The sequence below is a fragment of the Balaenoptera musculus genome, chromosome 6 (assembly GCF_009873245.2).
Source record: "Balaenoptera musculus isolate JJ_BM4_2016_0621 chromosome 6, mBalMus1.pri.v3, whole genome shotgun sequence".
Lineage (NCBI taxonomy): Eukaryota > Metazoa > Chordata > Mammalia > Artiodactyla > Balaenopteridae > Balaenoptera > Balaenoptera musculus.
Genome location: NC_045790.1, coordinates 63,161,138 through 63,174,039, shown reverse-complemented (window position 1 = coordinate 63,174,039; position 12,902 = coordinate 63,161,138).

Below are 12,902 nucleotides of genomic sequence, written 5' to 3'. Positions count from 1 at the left end.
AATTACCAAATATTTTTACCGGTGAAATGACATGATCAGATTTTGAATTTTAAAAAAATCATGCTGTAGCATAGAGGGTGATAAGTCTTTGGGTCACTGTTGTCACGAGTAATTCAAGCAAGAAAATATGGCATCCGGGATCAGGACAGAACACGTGAGAATGGAGAAAAGAAAATGCAAGGAATATTAAGGAGGTAGGAACCACTGGCCCGGGAAATTGAAAGCTGTAGGGAAGGGAAGGGAGGTGTTGAAGATATTTGCTGAGTTTCTGACTGAAGCCAATGAGGGCGAACTGTGCCTTTCACCAAGACAAGAAATTCAAGAGGAGAACAGATTTCGGGGAAGAGGTTCCTATTAGTTCTCTCATAAAGGGTTCTCATTTACACATGGGGGAGGGGGTGTTCTTCTGGGAATCATGAGTGTGTTTGGCCTTGTCCCAAACTCCAGCAAAAAGAAACCACAAGGACGTATCCAGCTTACTGAAGTTGCTTACAAACTCTTGCTCCTGTGCTGGCTGTGAGCTCGGCTGATAGAGGAAAGCCTTCAGTTTCCCAAATACAAGCAAGGGAGGGGCCTTTTCACATGATAGTTCTGTCCTTTCAACTGGGGGGTGATAGCTGGTGGCAACTGTCAGCTCAGCAGCCCTGGAAGTAGGCTGTCCTCATTTTGCTCCAACCCATGATGACAAACGAGAATGACAGGGGCTGTTTTGTGTTCACCCTGAATGGAAATAACCCATCCTGGACAGAGACCTGATAGAATCCAAGAGGACTTACTCTCTGAAGGAACCATATTCTTACTGCTTTGGGAGCTGCCTTCCTCACTTTCTCTCTTAACTTTCAGATCATATTATTTGCATCCAGTTCTCTTTTTGCACTAAATCATCTGCTTGGAATAATTATGTCAGGGGTAGTTTATTAGCTGCAGTCCACACATGTTACTTCCTGAGGCCCTGGAAATAATGTGGACTCCTTTGTTGTTGTTAATTTTTGGCTCACACTAAATCTCATTACTGAATTTAGTTGGTTGAGAGTTTAATATCAACTTCAGTGCCAGTTCTTTGCCCTGTTAATTGTCAAGCCAGTGAAGGCAACTGCTATCTCTGTTAAGCTAATGAGGCTGGGTAAGGATGGAGGATGGCAGGTGAGCCCATCCCATCATCCCTTGAGTCTCTGGTTGCCCAGGCAACTTTTCCCACGACTGTAAATGGCAGTTCAATGCTTTTCAATGTTGCTTCCCTCTATCCTGTGTTAGCAGACCACCTGGCCTCTCCTTTTGTTTTCTCAAAGCGTGTGTGGGATGAACACAAATAGTCATGGTGGCCACTCCAGACATGCCTTCTCTGTCAATTTTTATTGCTGTCGATTTCTATTGCTGTCGATTTCATGTCTTTTTGAAAAAGTTGTACAGAATTGAAAGCACAATTTTGCATGTGAAATTATCAGCACAAAGCCGCAAATGGCTATAGTGTCTGGGAAAAGGAAGGTGGACATTGAAGGATACATTTTAAAAGTTGGAGGCCCAGGGGGAGAGGAATTCTGAAACAGATCTTCAGCTGAGTAACTCTAATGAGTCCATAGAAAAGTAGGAAAAGGGACCGCAAAATTTGAAGGACCACAAATTTGAACAAACATTACTGAGCCTAAGTTTGCCCTGTTGGACAGATTGTTAACCTTCAGCCAAAGGACAGTGAAATAATACGGAGTCAACAGAACAGCTTTTTTAAAATGAATAACCTGGAAAACAGGACTTAAGTGGAAGCAGAGGGAGACACTGCACTGTAGCTTACAGAAAGAAGCATTCATCAGCCAATAATAGGCTTGCTGTTGGTTTTTTTTTTAACCAGCCCACATTTCATGAGGTAACCATGGAATATGATGGATTAAATTCAGTGTTCAAATTCTCCTAATGCACATATACACACTCTTGCGCATGTTCGCCTGCAGGCACACACACCCCAGCATGGCCCGAAGCTACTCCACTAGTTTTCAAGAAGTACCGTTATGCAGTGGTTAAGCATCTGGTCTGGAGTGAAAAGCCCAAGCGTCACATACCAGATCTGTAAACCGCTAACAGATTTGGTAAAAATGATTCAGCCTCTGAGCCTCAGAGTCCTCTGAAAAAGGGGGATGATTAACAGAGAAAAAGCCACAAGGCGCACCAGCCTAGTGCCCGGCACACTCCAGCTGCCGCATAGTTGTTATTTTGGGAGACTTGCCTACAAAGAGCGCGTCCTTTCAATTTCTTGGGTTGTGCGACTGAAGCACAACACACGTGTTCCCACTTCCTTTGGTCTCTCATGGGAGATGCTTCCTCAGTCTCTGTCTCCCTGTGTGTTGTTGCCGGCCGGTTGCACAGCCTCTTGGCTCTGGGGCTGCAGAGGAGGTCTGGCTACGTGCCAGGCTGCGAGGAGGACTCTCCCCCTTGGGGACTGTGTCAGAGAGAGATACTAATGAGATCTCTGTTTAGCCAGGGCTGTGAGCTCCCCTGGCAACTAGGGGAGGGCAGGAACACCTTGCACAACAATTAGTTTCTCACAGCCATTAGCAATTTCTAGTCATTAGCACCTAGAAATGCTGCAAATAACACTCAGGATGCAAATACCACTCTGAGTGGGAACAGAGCTTCTGAGCAGCCTCAGCCCCCAGGGAGGCAGGGGTCTTTTTTTTTTTTTTTTTTAACATCTTAATTGGAGTATAATTGCTTTACAATGGTGTGTTAGTTTCTGCTGTATAACAAAGTGAATCAGCTATACATATACATATATCCCCATATCCCCTCCCTCTTGCATCTCCCTCCCACCCTCCCTATCCCACCCCTCTAGGTGGTCCCAAAGCACCGAGCTGATCTCCCTGTGCTATGCGGCTGCTTCCCACTAGCTAGCTATTTTACATTCGGTAGTATATATAAGTCCAGAGGTAAGGGTCTTAGAGGGTGAGACCCCCTTTCTCTGCCCACTCCAGCAAAAGGGATGTGTGACCCAAAGGGCCTCTGTCCCTTCCCATCGTATCTTTGAAGAGGGCTGCATTAAGCCTATTATTAGTTTCAGTGAAACGTAAATCTTTCTGAAGGAAAGTCCAGAAGATGTAGTATGTAATAAGGCGATTCTGAGTTCCTTCACAGACCAAGAAACTTCTTAAACTGGTTATGAATAACTGAAATGTGAATTGAATGAAACCCCAGGGCAGGGCAGTGATTTAGCCCCAAAGCTGTTCATAGCAACACTGCTAAATACTGAAACCATCTATATCTCTAATGGTAAGGACTGGTTAAATAATTGTTATACCCTTTCAGTGGAATATAACACAGCCTTTTACAATAATATACTGGAATTTATAGGTAGATTATATTTTAAAAGGTTATAAAACAGTATTAACATATGACTTCATTTTTTGTAAAAATGATACACAACTTCTAAAATTTCAGCATTGGTTGTTCTTGGGTGCTGGGAATGGAAATAGTTTTAAATTTTCATTCTTCTGCTGCTCTGTTTCATATTATTGTTCTAAAATGACTATACATGTGTAAGTCTTGTGAATTTGAGAAAGAAAAAGAGCAGAGAAAGTAAGCCCTGCCTGACTAAGTGGAGTTAACATAAATGCAACATTTTAAAGTAAATATTTTATTGAAGTATAACCTACATGCAGAAAAAAGACACAAATACTAAGTACACAGTTTCATAACTTTTCACAAAGTGCATGAACCCAAATGCAAAATGAGTCTTAAAAACAGTGATGCTAATCATTAGAGAAATGCAAGTCAAAATTACAATGAGGTATCACCTCACACCAGTCAGAATGGCCATCATCAAAACATCTACAAACAATAAATGCTGGAGAGGGTGTGGAGAAAAGGGAACCCTCTTGCACTGTTGGTGGGAATGTACATTGATACAGCCACTATGGAGAACAGTATGGATGTTCCTTCAAAAACTAAAAATAGAACTACCATATGACCCAGCAATTCTACTACTGGGCATATACCCTGAGAAAACCATAATTCAAAAAGAGACATGTACCACAATGTTCATTACAGCTCTATTTACAATAGCCAGGACATGGAAACAACCTAAGTGTCCATCGACAGATGAATGGATAAAGAAGATGTGGCACATATATACAATAGAATATTACTCAGCCATAAAAAGAAACGAAATTGAGTTATTTGTAGTGAGGTGGATGGACCTAGAGATTGTCATACAGAGTGAACTAAGTCAGAAAGAGAACAACAACAAATACCGTATGCTAACACATATATATATGGAATCTAAAAAAAAAAAAAAAAAGGGTCTGAAGAACATAGAGGCAGGACAGGAATAAAGATGCAGACAGAGAATGGACTTGAGGATACAGGGAGGGGGAAGGGTAAGCTGGGATGAAGTGAGAGAGTGGCATGGACTTATATATACTACCAAATGTAAAATAGAAACAGCCGCATAGCACAGGGAGATCAGCTTGGTGCTTTGTGACCACCTAGAGGGGTGGGGATAGGGAGGGTGGGAGGGAGACACAAGAGGGAGGAGATATGGGGATATATGTGTATGTATAGCTGATTCACTTTGTTATAAAGCAGAAACTAACACACCACTGTAAAGCAATTATACTCCAATTAAGATGTTAAAAAAAAAAAACAAAAAACAGTGATGGTTCTGCTTGCGGTTCCACAACAAGGAATCTGGATGGTGAGCGATTACAGTAGGGGGTCAGCTAAGAGGAGCTCAGTGATCCAAGCTGGCAAATTGGAAGCCCTTGATGGTAACTCTAGAAAGAAAGGTGGTAAATCTTTATTTTATAGATGCAGCAATTGGAACAAAGGGAGTAAGAGTAACTTGAATCCCACAGCTTCTAAATAGGGAAGCTGAGATTCATTCCCAAGCGGTCAAGCTCTGGAATCAATGCGTCTCCAAGAAGGAAAAATATAGCTGCGGCAACAAGCAGAAGGCCAGGGCGATCCCTCAAGGCTTCATGACTGGGCATCAGCAGAGGGGGAAAAGTCGTCCAGGAGAGTTCAGGAAGGCTTATGTTAGGAAGGGATAGAAAAACCAGTTCTGGCAGTTCTACAAAAGGCAGACCAATGGAGAAAGCAATACTCCTGGTCTGGTACCTTTGTGTGCTTATATTCCATGCAGAAATGAAAGATGCCCTTGAGGCTGATGAGCCAGGTATGCTGAGCATGAGAGCTCAGGCCTTGTTCAGAAGTCACAGTCAGCTCAGGAGGACGGAATCCGATTTCTTTTTCCTTACATTTGCTGAGTCAAAAGGAAGTAAGGCATAACTCATAATCCCCTCCACCTTAAACATGGCCACCCCCCCCCCCAAATCTTCACTAAATTATCAAATTTGTTTGCCCCTTGAAATAACTGCTCTGGGTGAGCTTTGGGCAAGGAATAACTTTGGAGAATAGAGGGTAAATGTTGAGGATGTTGGGTGATGACAGCAGAAAGTCACCTCCCAGAATAAACTCAGCTGGGGAGGACCAAGCTTGGGAAGCTTTCATGGACAACATTTTGTCAGAGATATGTGCCTGGGAACATGGTTTTCCTAATTAACTCAATGGTAGTACTGTGCTGTGCTAAGAGGGCTAGATATGATACCTTGTAAATACCTCTATTCACATTGTAACATTCTGTTTTGTCACTGTAAGCTTTTCAAGGATAAGGGTTATGTGGTCCATCTCTACATCCCCGATGCATCATAAAGTGCCTGGTAGATAAGGGATGTTAAATAAATGCTTACTAAATGTATAAAATACACACCCTAGATTTTCTAGGGCAACACCAATTTAAATATTCCATGGATTATGTACTCCAATTTAAGTTCAGAAACATTGATCACCAGAGAGTTAGGTCTAAATGTGGCTCATGGGAATTGCTGGGAATTCTGAGGAGATGTTTCTCAGCAGTAGCTGCAACATCCATCATTTTTCATAGTGTTTCTCAATCATTCTTTGGCCCCAGAAAAGGTAGGATGAGACAGAAATCAAGAAGTCCCTGGCAGTGAGGGAATCAAGACCTTTATAAAACTTAAAATTGGATCCCAATATTCATACCTCAGGAACTTCAGAGGTTTTTATCACTTACACACCTTTTCAACAGGCATTTATTGAAATCTTACTAAGTGCCAGGATAATAAAAATGCAATGCTAAAAATACAAAAATTAATAAGACAGAATCCAGACATAACATATATAAATTACAACATAAATTGGATAGTGTTTATATCACAGAAGATGTCTCTGGCTGCAAGTAAGAGAAATGAAATAGTGGCTAAAACAAAAGAAAAATTTAATCATCTCACAAATTATCAAATTCTGGAAGAAAATGGTTGCAGATTAGTTCAGCAGTTCAACAATATTATCAAAATTCCGTGTTCTATCTTTTCACTGTTTTATCCTGTGCCCTTTGGCTTGTTGCCTCATGGTCACAAAATGGTTGCTGTCACTCCAAGCACCATGTTCTCACACAGTCGCAGTCAAGTCAGATAGGAAGGAACTTACTGTTTCTCTTTGTAACAGACAATAAAAATCTTCTGAGAAGATCCCTTCAACAAACTGCCCCTTTGGTCTCAACGGTCAGAACTGGGTCACATGCCCACTTCCAATTCTATCACCAGGAGAGGGGAAGGGAATTGCTACGTTTGGTGTGAGCCAATTATGCTTCATTCTCTCAGGCTGGGGGAAGGGTTCCATTTTCCTTAAGTATGTTGGCACACCCAGAAATGGGGATCCTATAACCTAAAGAAGAAGATGGAAAGAGAAGGTAACCAACTATGCTTGCCAACAGGTTAAGTAGAGCTGTGCCTATTTTGTACCTATTTGCCATGAGTTGTACCATGTACTGTACCTATTTTCTCTTATTAATGACATGTGTTTAGCTCCACATGCCTTCCCTAGCATAATGGCCAAAGCCCTGGCCTTTCACTGACTCTGCCCTGGCCTTGACCGCCCCAGTGCAGGGAGTAAAATAAGCTGTCAGACTCAGCTGTGGCCATATCTTGAGCTCCCATAACCTTGAGCTTTCACAAGTCTAACCAACTTCACAAAATGCAGTTTGTTAATGTGAGTGGGAGTTAGGAATGCTGGAGGGGAAGGGTGAAAGTCAGGTCAATGAAAGAGACTTGAAGTGGATTTCCTTCTTCAGACAGAGGGCTCCTGTCAGGACTCGGAACCCCAGTGGCTTCTCCTGAGTGGCCTGGCCCAGCCACAGGTGTAGCTGAATGTCATTTTAGAGGAAGAACAAGTAGATTTTTCTCCCTGAAGAGCACTGGGTATTGCTTTTAGAATGTACATGAGGGAGAAATAAAAAGTGGTCTGAGTCTGGGGAAAAAAGAAGGTGACTGTAAGAGATCTCTACGGGGGGATGTGATTTTGGTCAACACACCCATTGGCACTGGTTTTACAAGGCTACACTCTACACTGCTGCTATATATAATGTGATATGATACAATACTGTATATAGAATATCATGTAATATAATGTAATACAATGTAACCTAACAAAGAGTAACTAAAACTTACTGAGCATTCCCTGTGATGGACAGGTCACAGAGTACTTTCCTTGAATGATTACTTATGATCACATTCGTGGTATAAGTTCCATTATTATCCGGAGGTTGGTAACTTGCCCAAAGCTACTGCATTAGATGGTGGACTCCAGGGTTCAGGGCTGTCTGCCCCCAGAACCCGCATCCCACGCCCCACTTTACCACTTTGCTGTCTGCTTCCAGTTCGGCTTTTTCCCACTAGGGTGTGAAGGAATATTGTGGCAACAAGGCCAGGTGTTAGCAAAAGACAAGACAGAGAGTTTCAATGAAAAATAGTTCATTTGGACTCTGGATTGGGAACAAATGTTCAACTGGTTAGAAAAATAAAAGAAATGACACCAAAAAGTTATTTTAATCCTGCCCAAATGTTCAGAGAACAAAAGAGCTAAGTTAAATGTTTCTTTTTCTACAGCGTTCAGGAGAGTAAAGAACAGAAGAGGAAATACCGTACTAATAGGAATTAGATAAATAGATGAACCTCTTTCTCCAGCGTAGAATTCATGCAAATTTATTCATGCATCATCAAGGTTTTGCAATTCCCTTGTGTATTTCCACAATCATTCTCTACCCAGATAGTTCGTTCATTAACTCACTCACTCTTCCTTCCTTCCTTCCTTCCTTCCTTCCTTCCTTCCTTCCTTCCTTCCTTCCTTCCTTCCTTCCTCCCTCCCTTCCTCCCTTCCTTCCTTCCTTCCTTCCTTTTTTCCATTTCTTTCTTTTCTTTCTTTCTTTCTTCTTTCCCTAGTCATTTGTCAGATGTTTATCAATCTCTTCCATGTACTGGGTACCAAGGAGGATAATGGAGGCTTAAGAATAAAAGAAAAAGGAAAAAGAAAGCACTGTTTCCTGCCTTGAATGGAACTTAAATATGCTCACAAGAGATGGCAGTTTTCCCCTTCGTATCTACTTTCAGCTCCGTTATCTGTGAATGGTTCTCTGCTATAGACAGACCCCCTTTAGTCCTCCGGCATGGCACTGCTATACTGGAGAGAGTTGCCGGTCCCTAACTTAGGACTGGGATACTGTAAAGAACGGAATACATTAGATATGTCCTCTGTTGATCTGTCTGATTGGAGCAAATCCTGGTTCAGGGACCTCCTATGAGGTTCTGAGACATCAATATCCTATGGGATTTTGAAGACATCAAAGGTTCCAGGAACTGATCAGCCCAAAGTGGTCCCTTTAAGATTTCCCTCCCACCTGTGAAGGGGCTAGGCCCGTGGGTAAGGCAGGTGCTTGGGGGCAGTCTTTATTCTCCAAGTCTACTCAAGAGAGAACCCCTGCAACTGGGTTGCTGGTAGCCATTCCCCCTGGTCTGGCCTTTCAGCCTGACTCACAGATCCTAATGAAAGTCTCACCTCTCCAGTGCCTTTCTCTGTAACACTGAAAAACCAGCGATGAGCACCGTTCCTGAAACAGCTCTAGAATTGTCCACACCTCTGTACGGCCTCTTAGGTCTCCTGCTATACAAAGCCCCCAAAGACCGGGATCCCACCCTAACTATCCCATCCTGAGGAGGAGTTACAGATCACTGAAGATGACCTGTATCAAAAAATCCTCGCCATAGTGATGGCAAACGTCCTAAGCAGTTTCCTATGTCGGAGGCAGTTCATGACCATAAGGGGAACCCAATTGTGATAATGCTTTAGAAAGACCCCCCCCCAACCCCACCAAAGCCTAGATATTTGTTTCTGCTCATTTCTCTGCCCAGATTTTCTCCTTTACAAAATAAATAGTTCAGACTAAGACGGGGCCTCAGGTCCTATCAAGCTTGGACAATCTATGACTTCTGAGTACTTGATGTATCTGCTTTGGCAGTTTGCACCGAGAACTGGACTTCAGAGACGTAGCACGTCCTGAGGTTCACTCAAGGGGTAAGCATATTCGGTTTCCCTGGTATGCATCTACCAGGCATCTCTGGCATCTGGAGTGCCGGGGGTAGCTGGCATTCCCAGCCCAGTCCCGGGGGAGATGCAGCAGCTACTCCACTAAAGGACACTTTGGTCTCCATGGGAGCCAGTCTGTCCTCTTGGCAGAGGGCAGCCTGGGGAGAGCAGACACATCCGTGTGTGCTGCAGCTTGGGCAGAATGCCCTGGGGGCCGCGATCCCAAGCACCCATGAATGGAGGCAGGGGACAGCCAGTCCCCGTGTGCCTGTGTCCTGTTTGATCTTAGAAACTTGGAAGCCTTTAGGACCTGGAAGTGCTCACGCCCAGAGGCCGCGCAGTGTGGTGGAAAGAGACCCGGCTTTGCGATCAGAAGTTCTGGTCTGAGTCTCAGCTGTGCCCTTACTGGCTACGTGACTAGGAGCAGGTCTCCTCACCCTGCCAAGTGTGGGTTTTCTTGTCTGTCCAATGAGGAGAATTAGGTCTTCCCTGATGACCTCGTGGCTGGCCTTTGTTGGTTACTTTTCCTACACACAGTGTACAACACTCCCTCCACCACAACCCGTGATGTCTTCATCACAATCTAATGACAATATTGCAGCAGGATGATGATAAAATTAATATTAATTGTTGTAGCAAATAGAAAAATAACTATTGCTACCAGCTGAGCTCTTATTATGTACCGCACACTCTGCTAAGGACTGTAGAAACATTAGGTCACTGGCCAAGGTCACATGGCTGGTAAATCTTACGGCAGGACTCAACCCAGACATCCCTGACTCTAGAGCCAAGATCTTAACCCCACGAGCACTTCGCTTCATTCCTTGAGCCCAAACAGCCCGGTTTCTTTAAGGCCTGGCTGGCAGAGAATGAGTGAGATGTGCTGGCTTGTCTACTCACCTTGATAAATGAACTAAACTAATTAAATCCTTTAAAACAGCCAAACACAGCAACTTTGGAATACATATCTTAAAAGATATTTAAGGTGCATAGTTGAATAAATGCATGCATTTTAAAAAGCGTATTTTCACTAATAGTCAGGCAACGTTGCTTACTGCCTTATGTCAAACTTCTTCATAGGCTTGTACAGGGTGGCCTCCATCCCAACCATCTGACACCCACCTCCAAATTCATTCTTTTAAGAACAATTTTTCAAGTGCCTACTCTGTGCCATGCACCCGAGAGGTGCTCAGATTCAATGATGAATGAGGTGTTCGTGTCCTCAAGGATCATTCTGGTGAAGGAGGCTGATAGTCAGACAAGTAGAGCGTGAAAGTCCTTTGGGGTGGGTTGGGGGAGGGCACACAGAACCTAAGAAGCTAATCCAGTCTGAGAGCACCAGAGAAGCCTTCCCAGAAAAGGTGACAGCTAAGCTGAGTAAGGGTCAAGCTTTTGGAAGGGAGGGGGGCAAGGACATGGTGGGGAGGAAGGAAAGGGGCAGGACAGTTCAGGAAGTGGGAATGTCCTATGCGGTGGCTAAGAGGCAAGAGAGGCATGACCCACTCAGGGAGCCAAAAGGAGTTCAGAATGGCTGAAGAACAGAGCCCAAAGATGGGGGGTGAGAGCTGAAAAGGAAGCCATATCATGCAGGGCCATATATATCATGCAAAGGAGATTGGACTTTATTGTAATCACATTGAGAATTAATTGAAAGGGTTCAAGCCGGGTGGTGGGGAGGTGGGTTCTAATCTGCTTTGTGTGTTGCAAAGATGATTCTGGCCCTAGCATGGAAAATAGATTAATGAGGGGCAGCGGGGGGGAGGGCAGCTAACAGAAAATAGAACTAATTGTTTCTGGAGTAATTCAACCAAAAGCTGAAGATGACTCAGCCTGCGGTACCGGCAGTGGGAATGGAGAGAAGCAGGTACTATGAAGAATGTTTAGTGAAGTGATGTGATTGAGTGACTGAGTGAAGACGGGGGTGGGGAAGGCACGGTGTCAGGGATGTTGTGTCTGTGCCAGCCCTCACCATCCCTGAAAATAAGGGGTGGTCTATCTTGTTCCAGGCTCTTCCCAGTTAAGATGGAATGGTTTTGTGTCCCCCAGTTTCTGAATCCATCATCCCATGCTTTTTGACGTCTCTCATCTCTTCTTTGGCCCTACATTTTCTTTCATTCTTCAGTGTGATAACTAGGGCAATGTGAACTGTGGCATCAAACCCAGAACTTTCAGTGGCTTAGCACAATAAAAGTTTATTTCTTGCCCATGTAAGAATCTTCCCAGGTGGGCCAGTGGCTTTCCTCCACACGCACGTTCAGAAAGCAGGCCTCCTTCTATTATGTGGCTTGGCCATTCCCTAGGGGAATCCAGTTTAGTAGAAGGAGCAAGAGAGATTGAGGAAAGTGACCTTGGTGCATAGAACCTCCTTTGTATGTCCATTAGTGAGAACTCGTTGCATGGCCACATCTGGTTGCATAGTTTACACCTACACACGTACATGAGGGAGGGCGCATGAAGGTTTGCTAGACAGCCGCCTCTGTCACACCCAGCAGGCCTGGGTATTAACTCATTTTTTGCCCTTATTTTTATTTAGCTGCTTCTACTCGTTGACATTTCCTGATCACCGGAGTAACACATTTCATTCCTCTGGTTTAGACTTTGAACGAGGATGACACTCCTCTAATGCACCAAAAAACAAAACAAAAACAAAAAAAAAACCTTAATGGTTTTTGGACCCTTGGTTAGTTAACAGCTGAATAGTTCTAATCTTTTCTGTTTTCATTGCCTTAACCACAAATTGTGGTGCTTTTTGTATGTTTTACGTATAAATCACAAAGTCTGACTATTTTTAAGACAAAAGTCTGTTAAATTTTTTTATTGTAAAGAATATTTATTATGCGAATCTATTATATTTATTGCAAAAACTGTTGAAATGTACTCATGTCTGAATATAACAAAATATCAATACATAACAGAAAATAAGGTGACCTGAAGAAAGTACATATGTTAACTATAATGCAGAAAGTATATTAATTAATGAAACTATCAAAATTTTTTTTTTTATTGTTTTTTTTAAGTTTCAAAATATTTATTGAAAAACAATTTACCATGACATTCCTATACCACAAACATACCACAGGACTCTAAAAAACAAAACAAAACAAAAACACAAAAACAAAACAAACAAAACAGAGAAGGGACAATTCACAAGCTGTCCATCCCAGGTAAACCCGTGACCATTGTGCTGCCACTGAGAAAAGTCCACCTGAGAAATGGGAGATCTGGGTTCAAGTTCTGGCTCCATCAGTAATTTATTGCATGACTTAAGCAAGTCACTTTGCCTCTCTGGGCCCCAAAGTTCTCATCAGTAAAAGGGATGCACTGGGCTACGCCAGTGTCTCTCTGTGTCCTATAGAACATTAGTTACATGAAAAATTCTGGGAAGAACTCTTTTCTGGCCAAATAAGTTTGGGAAATACTGTGAATTTTAAACCTCTCTTGGGACATTATAATAACCTCAAAATAGAATTGAACAT